Here is a 16,602-nt window from a genome sequence, read left to right as displayed (position 1 = left end):
GGTAAGCTTCCTTTGAAATGCTTTTCTTGTAATCGGATAGGACATATTGCTATAAACTGTCCTAATGGTGACAGTAAGGACAAACCGGAGAGGTTCAAGAAATTCAAAGGAGGAAATCGGAGAAACTGTTTTGTTGCAGTTGATGAAGGTGTCACATATGAGGAATCAGAAGATGAAGAGAATGAAGATATTGTGTTTGTTGCAATAAAGGAAGATGTGTCAGACAAGAAGGCTCTTGTCTCCCGCTTTGATAATTCCAATGAGTGGATTATTGCAAGTTTCTATCTTTGGAAGAATATGATGGTGGCGTGGTTCGCTTTGGTAATGATGCACCATGTATGGTTAAAGGGAGAGGGTCCATCTATCTGAATGGAAAGAGCAGTGCTGACAATGTGTATTGGGTGGAAGGTCTCAGACACAATCTATTGAGTGTTGCCCAGCTGAATGACAGTGGACTCACTCTAGAATTCAAAAATGGAGCTTGCAAAATCAAAGGAAAGAATGGTGAATTGATGGTAAATGGTATGCAGACCAAAGGTAACCTATTTTAGCTGAATGCAAATGTAAGTACATGTCTTATGGCTAAATTTGATGATAGTTGGATATGGCATAGGAGACTCTGCCATGTAAACTTTGATAACATTGTGAAGGCCAGTAAGACCAAGGCAGTCAGAGGATTGTCGGTGCTGAGCAAACTGGAAAATCCTTTGTGCAGAGAATGTCAACTAGGGAAAATGTCTTCCTCAACTTTCAAAGGTAAATCTTTCACAGCAGACAATTTACTTGATCTTGTGCATATTGATTTGTGTGGTCCTATGAAAACTAGGAGTGTGCAGGGAGATAGGTATTTTATGATTCTTATAGATGATTTCTCAAGAAGGATGTGGGTCACATTCTTGAAGGACAAGTCTGAAGCCTTTGGAAAGTTCAAATATTTATGAGCATTGGTAGAAAAGGAAAGTGGTAGAAGAATCAAATGCCTTAGAACTGATCAAGGAGGGGAATTCACTTCCGGTGAATTCAACAAATATTGTGAAGAGAATGGTATTAAGAGGCAACTGTCTGCCCCCCGGACTCCACAGTAGAATGGCTTAGTAGAGAGAAACAACCGGACTGTGGTTGAAGCAGCTAGAACTATGTCGATCCAAGGAAAAGTTGCTCACACCTTTTGGAGAGAAGCGGTGAGCACTGCAATATACACAATGAACTAGGTACTCATCAAGAAAGGAAAGGATAAGACTCCTTATGAGTATTGGACTAGTAAGACACCAGTGGTAAGATACTTTAGAATGTTTGGTAGCAGATGTTATATCAAGAGAAGTGAACATCAGAGCAAGTTCGATGCAAAATGTGATGAAGCAATATTCCTAGGATATTCCACCAAGAGCAAAGCTCTCAAATGTTTCAACAATAGGACTCAGAGAATTGTTGAAAGCGTCAATGTTAGAGTTGATGAAAATTCTGGAAAACCTGAGGAAACCGACAGTAAGCAAGTAAGAGATGAACCGGTAGTAACCTTCTGGGAACCGGTTGCTAATCAACCAAGTACCAGTAACAGTGTTCCTACACCAGTAGATGCTGATGCTGATGAAGATGAGGATGAAGAAGAAAAGCAGGAGGAATCAGTCAAGAGCAATCCTCGATATGTCAAACTAAATCATGATCCAAAATAGATCATAGGAGATAAGGATGCAGGAATCCTTACAAGAAGAAAGGTCAGAGAGAATTCTTGTATGATCTCTGAATTTGAGCCTAAATCATTCAAAGAGGCACATAAAGATGAAGACTGGATCAAGGCAATGGAGGAGGAACTTGACCAGATAGAGAAGAATGGTACATGGTAATTGGTACCCAGACTAGAGCATAAAAATGTCATTGGTACCAAATGGGTCTTCAGAAACAACCTGAATGAGGATGGCATAGTGGTAAGGAACAAAGACAGACTAGTATGTAAAGGATATGCTCAAGAAGAAGGACAAGACTATGGAGAAACCTTTGCCCCAGTAGCCAGATTGGAAGGAGTTTGTATGCTTCTTGCATATGCAGCTTTTAAAGGATTCAAGGTATACCAAATGGATGTAAAATCTGCATTCCTAAATGGAATACTTGAAGAGGAGGTGTATATAGAGCAACCAGATGGGTTTGCCCTATCAGAAGATAGTGACATGGTGTGTAGACTACATAAAGCCTTGTATGGACTGAAGCAGGCACCTAGAGCATGGTATGAACAGTTGCACTCCCATCTTGTGAAGATTGGATTTGAAAGAACAAGTGAAGATAGAAATATCTACTTGAAATCAGAAGGAGATCAGATTCTGATCTGTGAAGTATTTGTTGATGACATCATCTTTGGAGGTGATGACAAGATGAGTCATGAATTTGCTAATGAGATGAAAAAGGAGTTTGAAATGCCACTCATAGGGGAGATTAAGTTCTTCATTGGACTACAAATTCAACAAATGAAAGATGGAATCTTTATTACTCAGTCCAAGTATGTCAAAGAGGTGTTGAAGACCTTTGGCATGGAAGATAGTAAACCGGTTGGTACACCAATGGTGATTGGTTGTAAGCTATCAAAAGAAGATGACTCGGCGATGGTAAATGAGAAGGATTACCGATCAATGATTGGTAAGTTGCATTATGTAGTGCATAACAAACCGGACATTGCACATGCAGTGGGTATTACTGCTTGGTTTCAGCAAAGCCCTAGAGAATCCCACTTGGTAGCAGTCAAGCGGGTTCTTAGATATCTGAAGGGAACTATTGACTATGGGTTATGGTATCCATACAATAATGATTTCAACCTGAAAGTGTTCACAGATGCTGATTGGGCTGGTAATGTAGATGACTGGAAGAGCACAACCGGTGGTGCATTCTTCCTTGGTGGTAGAGTGGTCTCATGCATGAGTAAAAAGCAAAGTTGTATCTCTCAGTCTATAGCAGAAGCGAAGTATGTTGCAGCTTTTATGAACTGCACCCAAACTATTTGGATGAATCATGTATTGAATGGCTTCAAAGTTCCTGTATCTGGACCGGTAAGCATATTTTGTGACAATACAAGTGCAATTAACATTTCCAAGAATCCAGTTTTGCATGCTAGAACTAAGTACTTTGAGCTCAAGTATCATTTCTTGAGGGAAAAGGCTCAGAACAAGGAGGTTGTACTGGAACATGTTTCTAGTAAGGAGCAATTAGCAGATATATTCACCAAGCCTCTACCAAAGGCTTCATTTACCTATTTGAGAGGTGAATTAGGGGTGTTTCCCCTTCAAGAGGTGAACTGAAAGTATGTACTCCACATCAGTCAGGTATTGTAGTGTCCAAATTTTTTCGGATTGATGTGTTGAAGGATGCTACTTGTCAAGGGGAGCAACATAGTGGAACAGGAAATCTTGTGCCTCCACTTTGGTATTGGTGTCAAAGGGGGAGAAGATGTGAAGTGGAGAAGATATCCACAGCAATGGGGAGAAGATGTGATGCAAAAAGAGAGATCTTTGTATATTGCCATCAATGTCAAAGGGGGAGATTGTTGGCATTTGTGTTGAGTATGTTGACATGATGATACTATGTTGTCATTGATGTCAATATGTTGGAGAGTGAACCGTCAATATGCGGAAATGTGAACCGGTACAATGTGGTGAACCATTATATGTGCAAAGAAATGAACAGGTATATTGAAGCTAAACAGTTGGCAAAGTGAACCGGTATAGTGGTATAAACCGGTATATTGAGCAATAGGTGAAGTAGTATGTTTGTCCAAGAGAACCGGTATGATGAAATGTGAACCGGCATATGGAATGTTCTCTATGAAGACTTAACATGATATGACTACCGGTTGGTAGTCTTAGCTTAAGGGTTTCCGGTTGAAGTGTTCCAAGCCTGTGTGACTCAACCGATGATATTGTGTGATGAGTTAGCATTGTAATCAAGATCTAATCGTGTTGCCACGTCAGCTTGAGCGCATGAAGGATCTTGCATGAAGGAGATTGATCCTATCTACCTCGGGAATGTGCGAAGTCCATGTAAATGGTGGAGAATGCGTGATGGGTTACAAGCCGCCATGAAAACGGTGAAGAATGAACAATGGAGAATGTCTTGAGATATGTTCAAGACTTTTGCATTCAAATGCAAAGTGTTAAATGGCCAAGATTGAACCACCTGAATTGCTTAACCTAAATGTTTAGGGTTTAGGGTTTATGCTACCAACCTATCTATTTCCTATAAGGTCGATGTTGTTTTTCTTTCTGAGGTTGTTGGCAAATGGTGTGTGTGTATCTAAGTGAAGAGAAATGTGATTTTTACTAGACCAGATGAGATAAGAGGATTTATTCCTGCATTGTGTGTATGCAGAAGGAAGGAACTTAAGCGGATCTGCATTAGGCATTGAGTGCTATTATCAGATCATTGTAATACCTATTGATTTTTAACCACTTCAACAGTTGGAAAATCCCTTAACCGGGTAGCTTTAATCAGCTTGTTGTAAATCCTTTAACAGGGTGACTCAAACTAATTGAGTTCTTGAAATCCTCTAACAAGGTAACCTCTAACAGGGTTTAACCCTTAACCGAGTATTTAACCATCCCTTAACCGGGTGATCCCTAACAGGATTAGTTCCTAGCAGAACCTGTTGTAACAGCCTTTAACTGGACTAGGTTCCTAATAGAGCGGACTTCTAAAGAGTTCAAAACTTGTGGGTATTCATCCCCACCATGGTTTTTCCCAGTTGGGTTTCCACGTGAAAAATTTGTGTGTTATGTGTAGTATTTTTCATGTGATGATTTAAGTGATTTGTGTCTGAAGGTAAATCATGTTGAGCTAGCTGTTATTATATTTCTGATGATAGATTACCTATTCATGCATAAGGGTGAAATGGAAGTGTAGTATTAAGTTGAGTGGAAAGCTAAGTGATCAACCGGTTAATGCTTGTCACAGTTATTCTTAGCTTTACCGGTTGCACTCTGTTTCAGATTGGTGTTATTGTCTGTCAGACATTTGCAGTGTTTGCAGTCAAACCGGTTTAGGAAAAGTTTTGTGACTGTACTGATTCACCCCCCCCCCCCCCCTCTCAGTACCGGTTTGGTACTTATTGTTCATCATTGAGTTATCATTAGGTTCTCTTCTCACACAACATGATGATATAGGAGAATAGAGAGCTATCTATTATATTAGTCATACACTGTTAGGATATGATCTTAATTAAACTTCAATTGAACAAGCATGTTTAGCCATTATTTTTGCATCACAAAAGCTTCCACATTATATGGTTAATCATCAAATGATTCTCATATCTAAATTTGATCCTTTGCAATATTATTTATGCAAGGTTACCCTTACTGGTCATATGGTAAAGTGGGTCATGATATTGAGTGAATTAAATATTGCATATGTGGATTGTAAAGCCATTAAAGGACAAGTTATTATTGATCAATTAGAAGACATACCTACAAACGTAGATCATCGGGGCTTATTTCAGAATTATTGACGAATTAGTTTGCACAACAAACTCATCACACTTGTGGAAGTTATACTTTAATGGCTCTTACACTCAACATTGGTCCAGAGGTGGAATCCTTTTTATCACTCCACAAGGACATTGTATCCCAAATCCATATTGATTAGCTTTACCCTGCATAAACAACATAGTTGAATATGAAGCCTTAATTGTATGACTTAGAATGTCTATCAAATGGTATATAAAATAACTTCAATTTTATGGAGACTTACAACTCGCCATTAAGCAAGTAAACGGTGACTATTAAACAAAAGACTAGAAACTTCTCTACAAGAAAATGGTGGATAGTTTTAAACATTACTTTTTTGTGATCACTTTTGAGAAAATGCCCAAAGCAAACAAAAAAGCTATTGATATTGTGGCTACCATTGGATCTATTTTAAATATGCCTCATAATAGTCGTCAATAAGATTTTTTATTGGAACAAATTTTAATCCTATCTTTTGACATTCCATAATCCAAAATGGCATGCAAACTCGTTGATCTTGATTACCATTAGTATCATGATGTTTACACCTATCTTCGTAACAACATATCTCCATTCAACATATCTAGTTCCGAAAAGAAGACATCCATATGTTGTGTATCATGTATCATTGTCTAAGTAGGTGATACCTTGTATCAAAGGAGTCTTAACCAATATCCTCCTTAGGTGTCTAGACTCAGAAGAAAATAAAATTGCTTTACATGAGAGGCTCGTTATAGTGGACTTACCCTTCTCAAAAAATTTCTTCGAGGATATTATTGGCCAACTATTTAACAAGTTGCACAATTTGTTAAGAATATAATCAATGTCAACAACATGTAGATTTGATTCTTCTGCCAGCTCAAGAGTTTCAACATATCACTACTCCTTAGCCTTTCTCATGATGGGGACTTGGCCTTGTAGCCAAAATGCATTCTACCTCATCTAATGCTCATAAGTTCATTATCACCACCATTGAATATTTTAAGAAGTGGATTGAAGAAATTCTATTAGCCAATATTATGAAAAAATAGTGAGATTTATCCTTTTCTATATCATTTGTCACTATGGTATCCCTCTTGCCATCATTATATATAATGGTAAGACCTTCAAAAAGCAATATGTTCATTGATTTTGCCAAGAATTTCATATTCAACATAGTTTTCCACCCCTTACTACCCGCAAGGTAATGGTTAAGTTTAGGCTTCTAACAAAACTATACTAAAAATACCTAAGAAAATAGTCAATGAAGTTGGTCATGACTAGAATTTGCATCTTAATCATGCTTTATGGTCTTCCAATACTAGTATTTTTACACATACAAGGGCCACACCCTATCCAATTTTATTTGGAACTAGGGCTATTTTTCCTATTGAGGTTGAGCTTCATTCATTATTAGTATTATTGGAACATCTTCTTAATGATTAGTGTCATATATCCAGGCTGCTTGAGCTCAAATTATTAGAAGGGAGGCATCTCAATGCAATAAATAATTTACAAGCTTATTAAAAATGCCTTCATTGAGCTACAACAAGAAGATCAAAACTCGTAAGTTCAAAATAGGTGGCCTATTTGTAAAAGAAAATTAAAGGAACCAACAAGACAAAGATAAGAAAGGAAAATTTTAATTTAATTAGTTAGAGCCCTTTATTATTATAGCTACCTATGGATCCAAAGCCTACCAACTTGCCAAACCTAAAGGGGAACCTTTAAACGAGCTTATCGACATTATCCATCTAAGGAAGATTTATACTTGACCCTAGAGGTTGACTTAGTTGTCTACATAGTAGGTTTATTCCACCTTCCACATAACATTAGTTTCATCTACCCATCTATCATGGCTTGATTATTAGTATCTATGTATCACCTATCCAACTATCACAATAAATCTACTCTATCCATCTCATCCTAGTACACCTTTGTTGCACTTATGGATGTCATTGTTGTCATTGATGTCAAATATTTTTTGCTAGTGATCCAGATATATGTATATATGTTCTGTTAGGATTCCCATAGATACTGAGAGGGGGGGGCGAATCAGTATCTAACCGGTTTGTTAATTTTCTTGACTTAAAACATGTAAAACATATTAATACTGTATACTAGTAAACAAGAAATAATGCAATGAAGAAAGATAACAACAACCACATGAAAAACACACCATAACACAATAGTTTAACGAGGAAACCTGGTGTGGGAAAAACCTTGATGGGATTTGTGACCCACAATATTCACTTACTGGCCAATAAGAGAATATTACTGCTACAAGAGGGGCCTGCACATGCAGGAAGGCCAAGTGCCTAGAGCTCACTACTCAATTATAAAATGGGAAGTCTCACTAACTTACAAAATGGATTATATAAATCCAATGTCTTGTACAGCTTCAAAATAGCATCTACTATGCCAGATCCAGTACCGGTTTATAGCTCTGCTTCTTACATAAACCCTTAATCTATAATTCGCATAATAGGTCTGTCTTATTTCGCTTAATTACATTCCTCCATGCATTGCCTATTTGTTATACAATGATCTCTTATATATATGAGTCATTTTACAATTTGCCAAGTTGGCTTATGATGATTTTACAATAATAAAAATAAATTACAAGCAAAATTCTTGTAGGCTTTTGTGTCGGTATGCTTCCTTTCACTGCCGGTGCCGGTGGTCTGTGTGCCGGTGTAGAATCTGACTTTGCTGGTGTCGGTGGATTGCCTTGCCGGTGTCATAGGATTGTAAGGTTGTCATCAATGACAAAACCTTCAATCACCTACAATGTCTCATTAGAGTCTACATTTGCCAACAATCTCCCCCTTTGGCATTGATGGGAATACTCAAGAGAAAAATTCAGAAGTGCATCCAAAAATTGTTACCAAAAATGTGTGCTCCCCCTGAGCAAATGATCCCTAAGTTATTGGATTTTTCTCATACCACTATTCCCCCTTTGGCATCAATGACAAAGGTTGTCAAAGTGTCAATAGAGTGTAGTTTCTTGTTTCAACCTTGTAACCGATTGGTTACAATCTGAAAAAGATCTGCCAAAACCAGATTCAAGTTCTCAATGAACTTTTTACTGTCTTTTATTGCGGCCTCTGTCCTTTGAACTGTACTGGTGAGGTGTTGCATTTGCTCTGCCCATGTTTTCTGTCCTTGAATCAGGGCATTAGATATTTCTTTCCTTAAGGTGGCGAGGTAGTCCAGTTGTGGACTTAGTCTCCATTTAAGATCCTTGGCCTTACCTTTTATTCTTTCCTTTTCTCTTTCCAGCTTTAATAGTTCTTCCTCAAGACCTGTTATCTTCTGCTCAAAAACTGATAATGAATCAAATGAATTAATAAAATTGTCAACTAGTTGATTTATTTCCTCTTGTATCTTGTTGATCTTCTTGTCTATATCAACTATCAAAAAGTTAGTCTTACAAGTATCTTTTTACAAAGTTTTGAATTCCTTTAATGTGCTACATAATTCCGGTAGAAGTGTGTCAAACTGCCTTGTACACTTCTTTATTTCTTCCTCAAGGAATTTGTGTTTTTCTTTTTCTAACCTCTCCTTGAATTCTTCCTCTTTTATTTGTTCAACTGTCATAGTGTTGTCAGTAATATACTTAGACAAAGTGTCAAGTTGACTCAAAGAATCTTTATTGTCTACATTACATTTTGGAGCTATCATTTTCAAAATTGGAATTGTATCATCTATAGCCTTGTATGCTTGTGAGCTACAATTGGTTATTTTCTTTAAGGAGTCCAAAAGAACTTCTATTACATTAGTTGATTTGAATGTTGCATTTGAAGTGCCAACACTCTGTATCCCACCGGTGGGAGCAATATCCTTGCTTGTGGTGACCTCTGGTAGGTCAGTTTGTGTTTCCATTTCTTTAAACAGGGGTTTGTCTTGCTCAGTTGATGCCGGTGGTACTGACTCTGTGTGAACCTGTTCCTGTGATGGAGCGTTTTGCTCTGCTTGTTGTTCTGTGTTACCATATGTCGGTTTACCTTCTGTGTTATCTGTTACCAGTGACTCACTAGCCATATCTGTTTTTCCAGTTGTGTCCTTATCTACCACAATGTTACCTTTTTTAGTATCAATGTCAACTATGTATAACACCTCAGAGTTTGGATTTGTGTCCTCTTGTGCTATCTCCATACTCTCATTAGTTGGTTGACTTTTAGTTGTAACTATCGATGGAGTATTCAGAGGCAGTGGGGATAAGTTATCTTTTATTTTTATGCTCGGAGGTCAACCAACCTTGCCTTTACCCTTATCCTTATCTTTCTGATATACTTTGATAGATTTAGAATTTCTATACTCTTCCTACTTTTATTTCTCAACAAGGAATATGTCCCATGCATTAGCAGTTTCCTCTGCAACCTCATTTACTCTACCAACCATAAGTGCTACATGTTAGTGTGCAATTGAGAATACTGTCCGGTTAGCCTCTAAGATCATATCATCTATCTCCTTTGGTGAGTCAACAGGATAAACAGGAAGTAGTTTCTCAATTTTTATTTTCTTGTCAAGCTCTATAACAGCTTGCCTTCTAGCTTCAAGTCTCTTAAATAGTTCTACCGGTACTTCATCTACAATTTGCATCAAAAATTTCTTATAGATATCCAAGTGTAGAATTACACTGTTTTCAACTTTCTCCTTGTCATCAACTGATAATGTATCATATAGTTTGTTGATGTTTTTCAGCAATCCATCCTCTGTTATTTCATCTAGTAGTTTGTCAATTGGAGCAATATTTTGTTGAGTCCTTTTTTTTGGTGTTAACTTTTTCTTCTTTGGAGTTATCTTCTTAGCCCGAGGCCTTACTGCTTGTTGTTTTTGTCTGGTTCTTCTAGGCGAAGGTGTGGATACCGGTGAAGGTTGTCTTTTCCTCACAACTCTTTTAAATGCAGCTAGCATGTCACTTTTCGAAGAATTTGCTACCGATGAAAGGTGAGTTTCTGGTTGTTGTGCTTGTAACTCATCTTTGGTGATACTGGTTTGCTTAAGTACATCTTCTTTGATAGCCTTAGCCTGCCTTGATCCTCTTCTCATTGTTGCTTCTACCTTCTTTACTCTTTTCTTTGATTGAATTTGATTCTCAATAGTCTCAACACTTCCAAATACCTCTTCTTTTGGTTCCTTAGGTGCTTCCAGAAGGGCTTTTGCATATGTTTCAATTATGTTGTCATCGATTTCATAACCCATTTCAGTAACCCAAATGGTTCTTGGGATAACTACTTCCATCCAAATCTCATCCTTTTTAATAACAAAGCATATTTCATCCTTATACTTATCTACAATTGTTTGTGATAATCTTACTCTAGTGTTCATCTGGGCCTTTAATGCTTGAAAGTATTCATTAATATTCTTTTCTCTGTTTTCACCCATGTTGTGCAGTAAATCAAACAGTTGTTTGCCTACCGGTATGTCAAAACTAAGATTCTTGTTACCTATATTGGGCACCTGTTTTGTTATATGTAGCATTAAACACACAAGTAGGTTACCAAATCTGAATGTCCCATTTTTGTCTTTCTTGATCTTTCCGAGATTGTCAATTAGTTCATCCTTCAACATCACACACATCAATTTTTTGCATTATCATTGATCATGTCATAAGCACTCTTTATGCATAAACTAGAAACTGAGTTTAACCTGTTTGCATGTGTTGTTTTATACCCTAAAATCATGCTAATGAATCTGACATTGATGTCGGTTACATCATTCACTCTTAAAGATCTCTTGTCAAATGTTGCTCCTGTCAGGTTTGTCACTAGGTCATTTGAGACCTTCTTTGTCTTATCAGGTATGTTATCGGTGGAAGGTAACCCTATTACAGCTTTTACTACCTCTTTAGTTATTTTGTGAATTGAATCTAGCCAGAAAAATTCACCATGAACCCTACTCAACACTATCCTTATCACTTCCTTAGGGAATTCTGGAATACTGAGGATTTCAGTGAATCCTAGGGTTTTGACTACTTTGTGTTCAAGTTTCACATTACCGGAACCATCACAAATTACAGTCTTGTATATGTTCTTAATTTCCTCATCACCTAATTCTTCTATGTGGCAATGAATGTACATTCTAGGGTCTTCTACAAAAACTACTCCTTTGGGGATTTGAGAAAATGCACCAATATTGTCATCCTTCTTAGCTATTTCAGGAACTAACTGAAATATGGGCCTAGGGTGTTTGATTACTTCAGCTACAGTAGGGTTTGCTATGAATTCAGGTATAGAAGAAGATGCCATGATTATAAATACATTTCTCTGCCTTAGGAATGATTGATTGCTGAATTGCTTTGCTACTTTGCTCGAAATGCCTTTGCTCGGAATTTCCGCGCTCTTTGAATGTTTGAATGCACAGTGAAGTGGAATGGAGCCAAAAACACTAATTTATAATGTTAATTTTGCCAACCACCATATTTAATGCTTGTCGGTTAAGTAATCACTTAACATATTTGTCAGTATAGAAGTAATTTTAACTTCTTACCATCAACCGAGGGAATAATAGCATGTTTCACATTTGTTTGCCAAACCCTTAAAGAAATTTTCTTTAGTTAGATGAACACTCTCCTGCTGGTGGAGTGTTACTTTCTTCTGCCAGTGGAGTGTTACTTTGTTCTGTCGGTGGAGGAGTATTCCTATCAACATTTGACTCTGATTTCCTGATCCATTGTTTTGAGAATTCCTACTTTACTTCTTCAACCTTTTCTTTACCTTTCAAACTAGCACCATTGTTGTTTACCGGTGAGGACTTACTTCTACAAAAAATTTCAATATGTCCAATTTTGTTACAGGCATAACAAGTCACCTTATTTTTCTGAATAGCTTTCCCATAACCTATGTCGATTTGTGTTCTGCATTGATTAGATAAATGTTCAAATCTTCCACAAATATAACATCTCACATTCATTCTACAATTTTCATAATTATGACCAACTTTGTTGCATTTTGAACATTGACAGGTGGGTGTACTGGTATTCTGATAATTTCTAGATCTACATTGATTTTCTCTATGACCATACTTGTTACAGTTAAAGCATTTGCCATTAAATTTATAAGCAGTAGGTTGTCTTACCGGTTTGCCATGATCCTGTGTGTTTGCAGTACCAGAGCTTTCACCAGTTTCAAAGCCAAGACCATTAGTGTCACCATTAGGTTTCTGATTCTTCAACAAGTCACCAAGTTCTTCTGAGCTTTTCTTGAATTTTCCTTTATGTTGATTTGCAGCAGCCAGTTCTCCTTCCAAGAAACCTTTTTGTCTCATGAGTTCATTTGAGTCATTTTGTGCATGTATTAGATCTATCTTCAACATATCATTTTCATAACTAAGTCTTGTGTTTTCATTTGTAGCATCATTCAGTCTTCTAGTCAAGTCTTCTTCATTCTTCTTTCTATCTTCAATTTCTTTACAAAATCTCATAGTCATATCCTGCATCTCATTCTTTGTTGTCATGTTTTCTTATTTCAGCTTATTCATCAAATCACTAAGAGTTTCTTTTTCATCATTCTCATTTTGCATCTTTTCACAAAGTTCTCTTCTCTTGTTTCTTGAAATAGTAAGATTTTATTGAAGTGCTTGAATAATATCCTAAGCAGCCTTTAGATCATCTTCAAGTTTGATATTTTTTAATTTTTCTGCATCATAGTCTGAGAGAGCTCCTTCTAGTTGCTTCATCAAGTTTTCCATCTCTACCGGTGTCAAGATCTTCCTCAAGCTATTAGGCTTCTAAAAATAGAGGACCAAGCTCTGATACCAATTGTTAGGATTCCCATAGATACTGAGAGGGGGGGTGAATCAGTATCTAACCGGTTTGTTGATTTTATTGACTTAAAACATGTAAAGCATATTAATACTGTATATCGGTAAACAAGAAATAATGCAATGAACAAAGATAACAACAACCACATGAAAAACACACCATAACACAATAGTTTAACAAGGAAACCCGGTGTAGAAAAAACCTCGGTGGGATTTGTGACCCACAATATTCATTTACTGGCCAATAAGAGAATATTATTGCTACAAAAGGGGCCTGCACATGCAGGAAGGCCAAGTGCCTAGAGCTCACTACTCAATTACAAAATGGGAAGTCTCACTGACTTACAAAATGGATTATATAAATCCAATGTCTTGTACAACTTCAAAATAGCATCTACTATGCTAGATCCAGTACCGATTTATAGCTCTACTTCTTACATAAACCCTTAACCTATAATTTGCATAATAGGTCTGCCTTATTTCGCTTAATTACATTCCTCCATGCATTGCCTATTTGTTCTACAATGATCTCTTATATATATGAGTCATTTTACAATTTGCCAAGTCGACTTACAATGATTTTACAATAATAAAAATAAATTACAAGCAAAATTCATGTCGGCTTCTATGCTGGTATGCTTCCTTTCACTGCCGGTGCCGGTGGTCTGTGTGCTGGTGTAGAATCTGACTTTGCTAATGCCGGTGGATTGCCTTGTTGGTGTCATAGGATTGTAAGGTTGCCATCAATAACAAAACCTTCAATCACCTACAATGTCTCATTGGAGTGTGCATTTGCCAACATGTTCAACTAATACATGATGTTTTGGTTAGTAGTCCGGATGTTTGTTTTTATATTTCTATGGATTCATCTTATACTGATGAAATGAATTAAGGTGATGATTTAATATGTTTCCAGAAGTTTGGCGTTCCTTATCTAGTCTGGAAGTATTTCTATTTTCATTTGTGTATGCTCTAGTGAAACTTATTGTGGTTTGGAATGAATGTTTGTACTGGATATATCTTTGATGATCATGTTATCCATTTGCATTACTTTTCTCATCATGACTATGTTGCAGATCAAGATATTGTGGTTCTCTTAGGGTGGACCATTTTATTTTAGGTCCAGAATAAGATAGTATGTGTTTAACAGATCAAGTGGTGTACTAGTTGTATTGGTCTAAGACGTTGAGCATAAATGTCTTTCTAGTGTTAATTGGAAGGTGTGTCGACTTGGTGTGAACCCTCACACGTTTCTTATACCTTTCGGATGATGTATTTTTGGGTCGATGCTATGTATACATTTCATATTCTTTTGGTTGACCTAGTGAAGTTTATTTTGGATTTGATTGATATATATTGAGTGAATTGATTGTGTTAATGTGTGTGTTAGATGAGAAAAGTATGGGTGTGTGAAGATGTGAAAGTGGTGGATGCGAAAGTTGTGTGAAGATTCAAAGATATATTGAGTAGATAGATGAGTACACCTTGTGAATTATTATCTGTATTCTAATACATGTTATTTGCATACAATTCAATTTACTATTTCTATTGTATTGTTGGAGAAGTGTTTAATCTTACCCTAAAGAAGTGATCTTCAGCTATGCAAGTCCTTTGGTGAAGTCGCCGGTTAGGAAGGACCTCAAAGAGATCAATCCGGACCAGTCAGCAAGAGTAAACACAACGGAAACACAATGATATGATGGAGGCAATGCAGAACAGAATGGATTATATTTCTTGAAAACTGATTACAATCAACTGCTAACAATTAGGTTACATAAACCGGCTCACTGGCCTACTAAAACATGCTCAATTATAGAACATGTCACAACTGGGACCTCAAATCTTAAGATCTAGCTTCTATGTTCAATCTACTAACTTCTATCTATAATCTTTGAATTCTAATGCTCAATTACAATGATATATATGATCTAAAGGATCCGGTCGGCCCAAAAAAGGATCAAATGCCGAAGAACAAGACCTAGCGTGTAAAAACAACAAGGTCGGCCTCTGTTAGAGAAATTCCTTTGAAAAATCCAAAGGATGAAGTGTATATCAAGGGGAAGATCGGCCACACGCTAAGGAATATCAAAATCAATGCTTAGGGCTCTACGAGCTACGAAAGGGATCTGGTAAATCACAAATGCAATAGGTCCAGGCAACCGGTACCAGAAAACTGTCTAGGAAATCGGTAGCGATAACTTGCCGGAAAATTATCCAAATGCTCCACGGTTTGGGAATAAGGTAGATGATCAAGTCTTCAAGCAAAAATCCAACTCTTCAAGATCTGGTGAGCCAATGCCAGAAAATGTAGAATGGAATGCTGAAACTGCAAAACAGAAAGCAAAACAGAAAGGAAATATTTTTGGTTGATGCAAGATTGCCAAGAACCAAGGATGATCCTGCATCATCCTCTTTTGTATCTTGCTTGAGGTTGTGCACCTCAGTCAACAAGTCCTGAGTAGTTATCTCTTTTTGGAAAGAAGCCTTGTTCAATGTAAAACAGTTATTATATATTGTGAGTTGAATCTCATTGTGGTTTTTCCTAGTTTGGGTTTTCCACACAAAAGTCTTGGTATTCTTGTGAGAGTGTTTAGATGCTTGAGTTGTTTGCTTCCATGCACGTGTATTGGGATAATTATTGTTGTTCAAATAACTTAATATGTTAAACTTTTTTTGAATGTTGATTCACCCCCCTCTTCTCTCAACTTTTGATAGTGTTCAACAACCTCATCCCTAAACTAGGGTATCTTGTTCACTTAGTTTTTGGATTGGATCTATGTCATTATCTTGAGAAAAAAATATTGCATACACTTGGCATTGAAACAGAAATCAAAGATCAACTATACATTATGCTTTGACATTGAGATTTCACAAAAATCATAAGTGAGAGACTAATGTTGATCTAAGTTATCTTCCTACATGCCTTCTTGCCTAATCTATCTTCTATATATGCCTATCCAACTATTAATGCCCTGACAAACATATCCTTGCTATGCATGCCTTATCTAGCTATCTACGCCTTGACGAGTGTATATTTCCTATATTAGGCACAATCTATCTACACTAAGGTTATCTTTTTGGTGAGAGATATGTTGGTTATTGACTAGGTTATCATTTGGTCTTCTTATTGATTTATCTCTTGATCTACTACATTTATCATTTTATCTTAATATTGGATCTTTGATCTTTTTATGTTTTGATCTATTGCATTTATCGTTTTATCTAAATCTTAATCTTTCATCTTTTTATATTTTAGATAGACTTGAAAAGTGGATACCATCGTATCAGAATCAGAGAAGGAGATGAGTGGAAGACAACATTCAAGACAAACGAAGGACTGTATGAATGGTTGGTGTTGTCTTTTGGCTTGAGTAAT

This window comes from Cryptomeria japonica, chromosome 9 (genome assembly GCF_030272615.1).
Source record: "Cryptomeria japonica chromosome 9, Sugi_1.0, whole genome shotgun sequence".
NCBI classification, from domain to species: Eukaryota; Viridiplantae; Streptophyta; class Pinopsida; order Cupressales; family Cupressaceae; genus Cryptomeria; species Cryptomeria japonica.
The sequence above is the reverse complement of the archived record's forward strand: the minus strand, read 5'-3'. Positions refer to the sequence as shown.